Source organism: Hipposideros armiger, unplaced genomic scaffold (assembly GCF_001890085.2).
Source record: "Hipposideros armiger isolate ML-2016 unplaced genomic scaffold, ASM189008v1 scaffold_68, whole genome shotgun sequence".
Classification (NCBI taxonomy): domain Eukaryota; kingdom Metazoa; phylum Chordata; class Mammalia; order Chiroptera; family Hipposideridae; genus Hipposideros; species Hipposideros armiger.
The window spans coordinates 3,098,580-3,111,509 of record NW_017731418.1 but is presented as its reverse complement, the minus strand read 5'-3'; positions in this window follow the sequence as shown (position 1 = coordinate 3,111,509).

Genomic DNA, 12,930 nt, shown 5'->3' with positions numbered 1-12,930 from the left:
TTCTGACCAACCAGCTTTACATGACATTACATGGCAGCAATGTCATGTAAGGAATGAGTCATCCTAAAACTTAGAGACTGAGCTAGTCCTATCTCTTGATTTAAAGGACAGGAACTCAAATTCAAAATAGTTCAAGCAGAAGAGAGATGTACTGGTTCAGATAGTGGGGTCGTTGGCTGCAGGTGCAGCTCCATCCAGGGCACTCCTATGACCAAGTCAGGACTCCCTGGTCATCTCTCAGCTTTGCTTTCCTCTGGCCTCATTTCCGGCACTGCTCTTCCGTGTTGCAGAAAAGAAGGGTCCACCGGCTCCAGCCAAATTCCTTCAGGAGGGAGACCCTTCCTTTCCCGGGGCCCGTTTTGGTCCTTGGCCCTCTCCTGAACTAATCACTGGGTCTGTCACCTGAATGGGGCTCTCTAGCTAGCCAGCCCCAGTTTTATGTTCACTCATGTGAGGGTGAGGCCTGGCCTTGATTGACAGCACCAGAGTTGCAAAGTGTTGGGAGGAAGGAAAATCTTCCAAAGAAACGAGGGGCAGAAAAAGAAAGCCTCAGATGTTCTTAAGAGTGCCATAGGAGTTCTGAGTCTGGAGAGGATGTTCCTGGGTGGTTTTCCCAGGGAGCACAGGCCATGGAGGGAGATAAGGAGGTGTTAAGGCAGAGAGATGGCTTAGTAAAGACATTAGAAGTCCTGCTCCAAAAAGATTTCCACCGGGGCGTCCAGGTGGCTCAGTTGGTTACAGTGCAAGCTCTGAGCAACAGAGTTGCTGGTTCAATTCCCTCATGGGCCAGTGAGCTGCGCCCTCTACAACTGGATTGAAGACAACAACTTAGACTGAGCTGCCGCTGAGCTGTGGGTAGGTGGCCGGGTGGCTCAGTTGGTTAGAGCACATGCTCTTAACAATAAGGTTGCCGGTTTGACTCCCGCGTGTGGTGCTGGTTGCGCCCCACCCCCACCCCCACCCCCACCCCTNACACTGGTCTGAATTCTGCCTTGTGTCTTCCCCTCCTGGTGCTTCCTCTTCCTCCCCTGCAACACAGGACTCAAAATCCCCCCACCCCCACCCCTGCAACTAGATTGAAAATGGCAACTGGACTTGGAGCTGAGCTCCACAACTAAGATTGAAGGGCAACAACTTGACTTGGAGCTGATGGGTCCTGGGAAAAGCACACTGTTCCCCAATAAAAGTTAAAAAAAAAAAGATTTCCACCAATCTAGCTATATTTAAATGTTCATTTTCTCTCCTTTCCCAATACCTCGTGGTACTATTGGTGCTGAAGAGAGCAGGTTGGCAGGGTGGGATGGGGGGAGGTGTTGAAAAGCCTGGATCACTTATTTCTCTTCGGCAATAAATTGAAAAAGAAGCAGCCTCCCTTCTCCCCTATAAATTGCTGCGCAGAATGGAAGGCTGTCCCCATGTCCCAAGGGCAGAGGGCTCTGCACTCCCAGAAACCACTAGCCTTGGTGGAGGCAGCCAAGTTCAATTGGAGCAGAGATCTGAGCACTGTGCCCCACTCTCCCTACACACACCAGGGTCCAGCATTCGTGCTTTGGATGATTGTCACATTCGTCCTCCAAGGGGTCCCCTCAATTTCAGTGGACAACTACTTCCCTCATTTCCCACTCACTCAGCTGGGGTGTGGTGAGGGGCTTCTGTCCCCAGTTGTGGGGTTCCGGATGGCCTTGGGAAGAGGAGGGGACCCTCCAGGTGCATGGTCCTGGGTGCCATGCACTCATTCATTTGTTGCTCATTTATTGGGGTTTTATCATGTGTAAGGCAGAGCACAAAGCCTTCAGGGACAATTAGGCATTGCTGTGGCTCTAAATGCGCTTGCTGTTTACAGACCTGTGTGGGAGATGAAAATTGCTTTTGCTATGGAAAACCCCCGCCCATTCTGAGAGAATCGATCCTTCCTTGCCTCACCCATGTGTAATACCATCTCCCCCCCACCACCATCGCTGTCTCAGGCACAGATGGGCTCATGAAGCAACCTGATAAGAAACCTTTATTGGCATTTTTCCAGCTGGAGCCTGCAGGCACCATAGTCTTTTCTTCTTGTTTTTCATGATGATCTGAGGATGTGACCTGTGGTGCTATTAATGGAACATTTTTTCCAATTAAAATTTTGAATTGGTTACTGGCGTCTAAAAAAACATAATTGCTTTTTAATAACTTTGCATCTAGCAACCTCGTTAAACTCGTTTATTCATTCTAATAATTTGATAGTGGATTTTCTTGGGATTTTTCTTGTGGTTTCTGTACAGATGATTGTTCTACGTGCAAATAAAAAGAGTTTTGACTCTTTCCTTCCAATTATACTGCTAATTTATTTTCCTTGTCATTGCTTTGGCTAGGAGCTCCAGTAAATCATTGAATCATTAGTTGGTTGGGAGTGGACATATTTGTCTTGTTTCTCATTTTAATGCAAATGCTTCTAAAGTTTCACAGTTAACACCAAAAGTCATTACAAAAAAAAAACAACAAAAACAAAAAAACAAAGAAAAGGAAACTCTTTAACATGTATTATTAACTGAAATTCGTACATTTTTTTATAACTTTTTATATACCAATGGTGGCATACTGTACACATTGTTATGTGCCTTCCTACACACACACACACACACACACACACACACACACACACACACACGTATCTTCTTAGAGGGCCATTTCTTTTAATATTATATACTACCCTCCTTTGTCACTATTGTTTTTTACCTTAAATTCTATTTTGTCTGATGTAAGTAGTATAATCCCAGCTTTCCTCTTGTTAATATTTGTGTGATATACTTTCTCTACCTTTTTTACAATCCCTCTATGTGGCTTTATCAGTACGCCCAGGATTTAAAAAAATTCTATTAGATAATCCCTACCTCTTTATAAGTGAATTTATTCCATTTACCTTTATCATAATTATTGATATATTTGAAGCTATTTCTACCATGTAATTTTGCACTTTCAATTGGCCATTCTTTACTTTGTTTCCTTTTTTCTCCCACTCATTCTGCTGCATTGAAAAGGTTTTCTATTTTCTATATTCTGATATATTTCTATATTTCCTCTTTTCCCTCTGTTGATGCACAGGCTGTCAGTTCTGATTATGTTCTTTTATTAACTATAATTTTAAAAAACAAACCTAAAGACATTCAACATTTCTCTTTCTAATAAACTTGAATAGAAACAAACTATCTTAACTATTTTTTGTTGCTCATCTTGTTATTTTTGCCTCAGTTTTTGTTTTACCTCTTCTTTAAAAATTCAATATTTTATATAGTTAATAGTTGATAATACTGTATGGTATATTTGAAAGTTGCTAAGAGACTAAAGTTTCTAAGATCTTAAAAGTTCTTATCACAAGAAAAAATATTACAACGATGTGTGGTAATGGATATTAACTAGACTTATTGTGGCAATCATTTCACAATATATACATATGTTGAATCATTATGTTGTATATCTGAAACTAATATGTTATATGTCAATTATAGCTCAATAAAAAAGGAAAAAATTTAATATTTTAAATTTTTGATGACCGATTGGTCATTGTTCTATGATTTCCATGCCTTCCCTTTGAGTTAATTTTTCTTCTTGTTGAAATATATACATACATTAATAAATATTTTAATGAATGTCTATGAGTAATATATTGTTTTAATCTTTGTATGCCAAAACACTTCTTCATTTAGCCAGGGCTAAAATTGGAGATTGCTTTTTATTTTCCCTCATTACCTTGAACATATTCTCTACAGTGAGAAGCAGTATGACTGACTAATGATTAGGGGCATTTGCAACCAAATCAACTTAGTTTGAGTCCCAAGTCCTCCTCTTGCTAACTACGAGAGCTGGGGCAAGAACTACTAAACTTCTCTTTGGCTCAGTTTCCTCAGCTGTAAGATGGGAATAAGAAGAATCTTATCTCATAGAATCCTTGCAAGGGTTTAATTAGCTGACATATATCAAATACTTGATGTGGTGCCTGGCACGCGGTGCCATTCAAGTGTTAACTGTGAGAATCGCTATCTCTGACCTCTGCTGTTGCTGATGAGGAAATTACTGTCAGTTTAATTGTGGCTCCCTTTTAGGTGATCTAGGCCATCTCTGATGGCCTTTAAGATTTTCTCTCTATTTTGGACATTCTGCAACTTTGCTCAGAATGCACTTGCAGCTGGGGGCTCAGTCTTTCTACCATTCTGGAAAATTTGGAGCCATTGTCCCATTGTTATTTTTTCTCTACTATCCCTTTGCAACTTCTATGTGCTGTATGTTATAGCATCTCAATCTACCCTCCATATTTTTAAATTGTTCTTACATACTTGAAAACTTTTGTGTCTCCCTCTGTGCTGTGTTTTGGGTGAACACCCTGGCATTATCTTTCAATTGATTTCTTTTCATGACTGCACCAAGTTTAGATTTTATTCAATCTATTAAATTTTTTATTTCAGGGACTGCAGTTCCTATTTGTAAGATTCCTAATTTTTTTTTATATCCATTTCTTTTTTTAAGTTTATTTCTGTCTATTTTTGTAACACAATTTTTAATTCTTACTTATTTCATACAATTTATTTAGTGCCTTAAAAATATTTATTTCAGACTGTTTTATTATTTTATTTCACCTAAACAATTTATCAATAGTTGACATATTGTTTATTATCTGTTAAAGATAACTTTCTTTGTGTCTCTTGGATGTTTCATTTTCAGAGTTATTCTAAGCTTGATCACTTTCTCTTGTCTCTCTTTTCTTTTTTTTCTCTCCATGCTTCTCCTTTCTTTGTCTAGGAGTTTTGCAGTTTCCTCATCAGCTTTGCCTCTAATTGAACTTTATACTAATTGTAGCTTTTGCTTGTTGCAATATGGGTGGCTCGCTCAGCAAGCAGGTGGCTCAGTTCAGGTCCTAGTTTCTGAGCTTTCCTGGTCTCTGCTGTTGAGCTTCACATCAGTTACAGCCCTGAGCAGTGGTTCAGAGGAGCTTTATCAGTCTCTTGTCCTAAGTGGAGAAACCACCAGCCCTGGTTTCAGCCTGAAGTTGGGAATTGGCCCCTGCCTCACCTGGAACATCTTTAGTCCCTGATTCCTGGGAGCCAGACCAGCTTAGTTACACATAGGAGCCAGAGCCCGCCCACCTCTGCCTGCTTCTGCTCAGGAGCCAGCCAGCCCAGGGCTCAGCATTTTTCACTGCTGTGCATTTCTCTTCAGATTCTGGTCTACAAAGATGATTCCCTTGTTTTGTGAGCTCATCTATGCCGTTTTACATCTCTGGTTTTAAAAGTTTTATTTATAACTGCTATGTGTTTCCAGCAGAAGCTGTGCCACAAATCGTTACTTATAGTAGCACCATCTTGACCAGGAGTGTCTTCTAATTTTTTTTAAGCAATGAACAGTTGCTACTGTGTTGTAATAAATACATAGATGAAAGGGCCACATCCACTGGCTTTCATAATATGTACATCTTGTGTGACCTTGGTCAACACTGTTTCCTCATTCTGGTAGAGGCTGACATCAAGACGCTGTGGGTTGAGCAAGAATAAGAACTGGAGACACCAAGCGTTAGCGTCTCTTTCAAAGACATTTCTCTAGGAAGGAGATAATGGGAATTTTTTGGTATATTTAATCAGAGAGAATTGAATGTGTATAATCATAGGATAAAAATAAGGAATAGGGAATAGGGAGAGTCAGAATAGGGAGATGGTTGGGAGGTGGTGATTAGAGATTAAGAGCATAATCTTCTGAGTTAGACTTGGGTTTCTTTTTTTAAAGATTTTTATTAAAAAGATAGCTAACATACAATATTATATTAATTTCAGGGCTACACCATAGTTATTCAACATTTATAGACCTACAGAAGTAATCACCATAAGTCCAGCAATCATCTGACACTGTACCACGCTATCACAATATTATCAACTATATTCCCTATGCTGTACATTACATCCCCATGACTTATTTGTTTTATACCTGGGAATTTGGACCTGTTATTCCCATTCCCTTTATCCCCCCTTTTAAATTTATCAATTACAGTTGACATTCAATATTATTTTATATTAATTTCAGGTGTACTGCATAGTGGTTAGACATTTATATAATTTAAGAAGTGATCCCCCGACTAGTCTAATACCCACCTGGCACTATACATAATTATTACCCTATTATTGACTATATATTCCCTAGCTTTATTTATATCCCCATGACTATTTTGTAACTACTAATTTGTACTTTTTAATCCCTTTACCTTTTTTACCCTGCTGCCAACCCCCTCCCATCTATCACCCCAATAAATCCAGTACCCATCTGACACCATACATAGTTATTACAATATTATTGACTATATTCTTTATGCTGTACCTTACCTCCCCATAACTACTTTGTAACAACCAATTTGTACTTCTTAATCCCTTCCCCTTTTTTTCACCCACATCCCAACCCCTCTCCCATCAAAATGTTTTCTGTATCTATGAGTTTGTTTTTGTTTTGTTTGTTAATTTTTTTCTTAGATTCTACATATAGGAGAAATCACATTGCATCTGTCTTTCTCTGTCTGATATACTCCACTCAGCATAAGATCCATCCATGCTGCCACAGATGGCAAGAACCCATTCTCTTTCATGGCCAACCAATGCAATATTATATTGTATATATGTACCACCTCCTCTTTATCCATTCATCCATCGATGGACACCCAGGCTGCCCCCACACCTTGGTCATTGTAAACACTGCTGCAATGAACATATGATGCTTTCATCCCCTCAAAGTAGCATTTTGTGTTTCTTTGGGTAAATACCCTGAAGTGGGATTACTGGGTCCATCATTGTCTCTTTTTATAGCCTTTGTTTTTTTTTTAAGATTTTTATTGGGGAGTTGGGGGATGGGAACAGTGCTGGAGAATTGGGGGAAGGGGAACAGACAAGTTGCTGTCCTTTTGTTCTTCAGTCTAGTTGTGGAGGATGTTGCTTCACTGGCCCAAGTTGGCACCATCATTGTGCTCTTCCCGGGTGAGGCAGATCAGTCTCCAGCTTCTGGATGGCTGCTCACAGCGGCTGCTCACCGCGGCTGCTCACAGCGGCTGCTGGCTGCTCACGCTGGCTGCTGGCTACACACAGTAGCTCATGACAACCCACTGCAGCAGGGGCTGCAGCCTACGCTGTCGCCGGCGACTCACGGGCAGCCCAGCTCCAGGTTGAGCTGTTGTTCAGCATCTTAGCTGTAGAGGGTAATGTCATTGGCCCTCATACGTGGGATCCGAACCAGGGCCCTCTGGCATCCCAAGCCAGCTCTTAACCAATGTGCCACTTGGCCAGTCCTATAGCCTTTGTTTTAAAGTCTGTTTTGTATTGTTACCCCAACTTTTTTTTTTTTTACACATTTCCAGCTTATGGGCTATATTGCAGGAGGCTTATCCCACTAATGGGATTCACCCCAGTGGGCTCTGGTGCCTGTTGAGAATACCCTTTGGGTATGCCTTTTGTGGGGGCTAATTAGGCAGTGCTTTGCTGTGGTCTGAAGCCAACCTCCAAGTATGTTGGTTCTGAGGCCTCTTTAGAGGGGCTCCAGTGCAGGCCCAGGTCAGCCACTGCCTGTGACTAGCCAGGGGCTACTGGGTAGGAGCTACAAAGTGATCTGCTATTGTTTGCTGCCTGTGCTGGACCTGGAGGTATGTGGGAGAGGCCACACTGTGAACTGAGGATGGCTGCCACCAGTACCAGGTCTGCAGTAGCCCCCAAAATGCCAGGACAGCCCAAGGCCTGCTGCCACCTGCCAGCTCCCTTAAGGTTCAGTCACTGATAACACCTCATGTGGTATGCAAGTTGGGTGAGGCAGGGTCTCATGGAGTCACTAGAGTGGGAAGAGTTGTGGTCACCAGGTTAATGTAAACTCTGATTTGGTGCCAGTGCTGAGCCTGGAGCGACTCAGCAAAAGTCACAGAGCACACCAAGGCCAGTCACTGCCCACCTGGGGCCTGTCAGGCTCTGATAGTTTTCCAAGAAAGAGTGCAATGAAGGCAGAGCTGGCTGCTCCAGGAGAAAGTGCCTCCAGCGGTGCATGAATTAGGTCTGGCAGGTTCCCAGTGAGTCAGTGGGGCAAAACAGCTGAGCTCACAGGCCGATCAGGTTCAGATTTGGCCAGAGGGGGCAAACTCAACACAGGAAAAATGGCGCCTGCCTGCCGGCTCTACAAATGTGAACCCCTCACTGGGAAAATGTTGACTGTCCTCCAGTCCTCCCCTCTGAAGCCATACACCTCAGTCTGCACCCCCGTATGTATTTGAGGCTCCCTGAGTCACCATCCCTCCGGTGGAGCCCAAGGTGAGTGCCTGCGAGTGAGTAAGTCTGTGTGTGGGCCGTTTAAGAGGACTTCTGGGTTTCCTGAAGCCTTCAGTACCACCTGAATGGTTGGAATCCCCACTGTTTTTCACAACCAGATGTTGTGGGGGATCCTCTTCTCAGCACCAATACTCTGGGCTGGGGAGCCTGGTGTGGGGGGCTGGTACCCTTAGCTCCCCTGGAGGAACCAAGGCCGCCGAGATATCCCTCCTGGTTCTCAATCACCATACACAGGTGTGGGACCCGTTCTGTGTCTCGCCTTTTCTACCAATCTCGATCTGGCTTCTTTATATTTTTAGTTATAGGACTTCTGTTTTGCTTGACTTCAGATGGTTCTCCAGGTTGATTGTTCTATGATTTAGTTGTAATTTTAACGTGTTCATGGAAGAACGCAGGCACAGTGTTTATCTACTCTGCCATCTTGGATCTCTCCTTCAGACTTGGGTTTCAATCGCAGCTCTGTCACTTACTATGTACCTTAATGTCCTCATTTTGTAAAATGGGGATCACAATAGGATCTACCTCATGGGGTTATTGAGAAGATTAAATAAGATACTGTGTGTTGTGAATTTAGTACAATGAATGTCACTTAGTATACACACAATAACTCTTGATTATGGTTATGACTTGGTGGTGTGATGGTGAATATTTATGTGTCAATTTGGCTACACCATGGTACCCAGACATTTGGTCAAATGCTAGTCTAGCACTGTGTAGATACTTTTTAGATGAGATTAATATTTGAAACAGTAGACTTTGAGTAAAGATTGTACTCCATATTGTGGGTGGGCTGCATACAGTCAGTTGAAGGCCTTAAGAGGAAAACAGAGTCCCCCCGCAAAAAGAAGGAAATCTGCCCCCAGACTGCCTTCTTACTGGAGCTGCAACATCAAGTCTTCCTTGGGTCTCCAGTAATCTGCAAGTCTGAAGATTTCAGAGTTACAAGATCTCACAATTGTGTGAACCAATTCTTTAAAATAAATTTCCCTCTCCCTCTCTGTACACACACACACACACACACACACACACACACACACACACACACACTATGGATGGTTCTGTTTCTTTGGAGAATGCTAAGACAGATAGTATAGGAGGGAGAAGGAAAATCATAAACAGCAGTTAACCATCCTGAGGAGTCAGAGCATGAGTGCCTTAGACAAGAAGAGGAGCTCCTTAGATGGTGCTCTGGGGTGGAAGGGAAGTGAGGAGGAGTGGGGGCAGCTGGAGTAGGGGTGTCCCTTCTAATGACTATTCTCTCTGGGGAGTAGGAAGTGAGGTCACATTCTGGGCCTATGGGGAGGCTGCTTGTAGAGGATTGTGGGAAATCTGGGTTCACTGGTGCTCAGAAGGCTCTTGGGAAGCACCAAGTCCCTGCCAAGGTCACAGATCATCCATGGAAACAGTAGGCCTGGTGTGGGAGGAGAGAACAGCCAGCTCAATCAAGGGTTGGTCTCTACAGCAGAGGGAACTGCAAGTGTGTTAGCAAGTGACGAGAGAGCATTGGCAGAGAGTGGAGGCGAGAGCACAGCCCTTCTGGTCAGAGTTCTCCTTAAATGCCTGCCCACTCCTTGTTATGAAAGGAGAACTGGAAGAGGATTCCCACTGAGGGATGACGACTGTGGTCATCTTTGGCTTATGCAAAGTTTTTCTCAGATGCCTTTCTCACATGCAACCTGGGAAAGTTGTGAATAGGTTTCTTTTAATAACACACAGCTGAAGTGTGAAGAGCCAGAGTAACTGCTCCCAAGATTTGCATCCAAGGAATCATACAAACCCAGACTGCTTGAGCTGGAAGAGTCTGGCAAAGGCCAGAGAGTCTCACAGGCAAGACCCAGGTCTCAGCAATCCCAGGTCTGTAGAATGAGGAATCAAAGTTCCAGTCCCTAGATTTGAATTTGGAGGGTCATAAGTGACCCAGGAAATTACCCAGAGACAACGATCCCTGTGAGGGGTTTGGGTGGCGGGGTGGGCAACATTCCAGCCTCTGTGAGCAACTCAAAGACACTTAACCCCCAACTCCTGAGGCACTGAGCATCCCCTAGCTAGGGAGCAGCTGTCTAAGAGAATCTCTTTTCTCTAGTTGTGGCCATCCCCCTTCGACCTGTACATTCTGGGCAGGCTTATCTCTTGGGCATTACACCAAGCCTGTGTCCCCTCACCTCATTTTTCCTTGTGTGTGGCGAAGCCTTGGAGTTCAGCTGGTGCGTGTCTGAGCCTGTGTACTCTGCTACCTGCACTGAGTGTCCACTAATGCTGCAACTATGAAGGGGAGCATGGTGGGGGTGGGGAGGGGTAGAATACATTCCCTCCCACCTGGCCTAACTGATGGCAGCCAGGGCCAGTCAAACCAGAGAGGTGCTGGCTGGGTGGAACTGAGGGAGGGGCCCTGCTCAGCCCCTTACCAACCAGACTATAAACAGATTTCACAGATTACTTCTTTGTAATAAAGCTGTGAAAGATTGGTCAATATGCAAATATAGAAAATGGTTAAATTACCTTCCTATAGAGATAGACATAGGTGTGAATACTGGTTCCTGTGTTTCCTCCATATCTGACAACCTTGGTCGCGTTAGCATCCATGATTGTTTCTTAACATATTTAGACTTAATGTAGGAGGCATTGTGAGTTCTAGGTTGCGCCTCAAGGAATTTCATTTGGCTAAGTATGATGCCCAGCTTGGGCTGGTGGCCCAGGGATTGGTTTGCATGTGTTGATTTGCTAAGGGGCAGTTGTTTGTATGTGATTAAGGGAGAAGGGGGGAGTTTTGTGCATAGGTGTCTGAAGAGGAAAGGAGAACAGAGCATGTATTAGTTAGGACCCTTTGGGTTGCCGAAAAGCAGAGACCAATTAAAGTGAGCTTCGGCAAAACTTGGGAGTTGATTGCATGGGTTCGAAGGTGTGCCTTGAAGCTCAAGGTCAGGGATGCAGCAGAGCCTCAGAAAAAGCTAGAATCGAGAACTAGATGGTAGGCTGCCAAGACTTCTCTTTTCCTCTCTGCTCTTCTGCTCCATTCCTATTTTCTTTTCTGTAAACCATCTCTCTCTGTGCCTCGTCCATGTGGTAAAATACAGGCCATCCAACAGCTCCTGGGGTAAACCTGTGATAAGAACCCCAGAAGCTCCAGCTTACAAACCACAATGAAAAAAGAGGGTCTGGAGCTACCAGGCTGGCGAGCACATGGAGATTCAGGAGAGTGGTGCTCCTGGAAAGGGCGTGGAAGTCTGCACCCTCTCCCCATACCACGCCCTGCATATCTCTTCCATCTGGCTGTCTCTTTTATAATAAACTGGTAATCTAGTGAGGAGAGAGAGAGAGAGAGAGAGAGAGAGAGAGAGAGAGAGAGAGAGAGAGAGAGAGAGAGAGTCTTTCCCAGAGAAGGGTCCTGCTGAGTTCCCATGTTTCTTCTTCATCACTCGCTATTGTCCGGGGGAGCGGGAGCTTTGATTGGCCAGGCTGGGCTTGTGGGGTCTATTAGCAGAAGAAAGGAAATGGGGAAGCTTATTTTTTTTTCTTTTAATTATTTTTTATTATGAAATACACATTTTTTAGAATTAGATTCAGCTGTACAACACAGTGCAATAGTTATACTTTTTACCCCTCTAAGTGACAACCCCCCTCCCCCAATCTACCGCCCCACTTCTCCCCAATATCATACATATCTATCACAATTCCCTTGACTCCACTCCCACACTATACTTGGGGAAGCTTATTGAACAGAGAAAGAAGAAACATAAATACCATAGCCCACTGCAAGAGCCGTTCCCTTCGCTGCTTCTCCCACCCCCACAGACCTTGCCCAACTCTGATGCCCAGAGCTCGAAGTGGCCACCCTAAAAGCACAGAGGAGCAGCATTTTCCTGGAGAGCCCTGGGTAGTGGTGAAATGTCTCAAGGAGGAAGCCAGAGCTTAAAAATACAAGTGAGCCTGTGCTCAAACTTATGTGGGACACCACCAAAGGGACCTCCAGATATAACCATGGGGACCTCTGGGTGGAGCTGAACCCCTATGTGGGTATCATATGCAGGGCATTAATATCACTAGATGTCACTTTTAGCCAGAAACTCATGAGACTTAAAAACACTAGGTCACTGGGTGGGTGAATGACCCCTTATAATGGGCCATCTAAGTTTTTCCCAAAGTTGTTACCATAAAAAGAATTCTACAGTCAGCCTCCTTGTAGTTAGACCTTCACACACATTCTCGACTTATTACCGTTTGTGAAAGTCAAAGTGAAAAAAAAGCCAGAAGAACAAGCCACAAATAAGGAAGCCTTGGGGTAATGAAGCAGGTCTTAGTCAGAAACCTGGGTTGCGAGCAAGACAAACTAAAGCCAGTTTCAGCAAATGGGATATTTATTGACTCCAGAAACCAAGGTTCGTGGAACAGAGTTGATTTCAGGGTCTGGATACAGGGACTCATTATCATTTCTCAGCGATGGGCTATTGGGCTCTTTCCTACCGCAGAGGATGAGCTTCCTCCATATGGCTTTGGGGTTGTGGATGGGAGTGTGTAAGCATGATCATAAGCTGCTTCAGGTTTACATCATCCAATCTCTGTAAAATAAGCGCCTCTCTCCCAGTGCCAGGCATGAAATCTCAGAAGAGTCTGACTG